The sequence below is a fragment of the Cibotium barometz genome, chromosome 21 (assembly GCF_041138505.1).
Source record: "Cibotium barometz isolate CiBa-2024 chromosome 21, ASM4113850v1, whole genome shotgun sequence".
Taxonomy (NCBI): domain Eukaryota; kingdom Viridiplantae; phylum Streptophyta; class Polypodiopsida; order Cyatheales; family Cibotiaceae; genus Cibotium; species Cibotium barometz.
In genome coordinates, this window is record NC_141066.1 from 45490989 (window position 1) to 45491291 (window position 303).

A 303-nucleotide genomic window follows, 5' to 3' on the forward strand; every position below is an offset into this window, starting at 1 on the left:
TGTAAGTGAGAGAGAGAGAGAGAGAGAGGGAGAGCGCTTCTATGTGTGGGAGAGTAAGAAGAGAGAGGGAGTGTGTGCATGTGTGTGTGTGAGAGAGAGAGAGAGAGAGAGAGAGAGAAGGTGTGTATATGTGTGTGTACGTGACAGAGAGAGGGAGAGGGTCATGTGCATGTGCATGTGCATGTGCATGTGTGTGAGAGAGAGAGAGAGAGAGAGAGGGAATAGTTCTTTTCTCAAACCTTGGTCGGCCTCACCAATGCGCCCGTGCAATACTAGTATATACATATACATATATATTTGTTC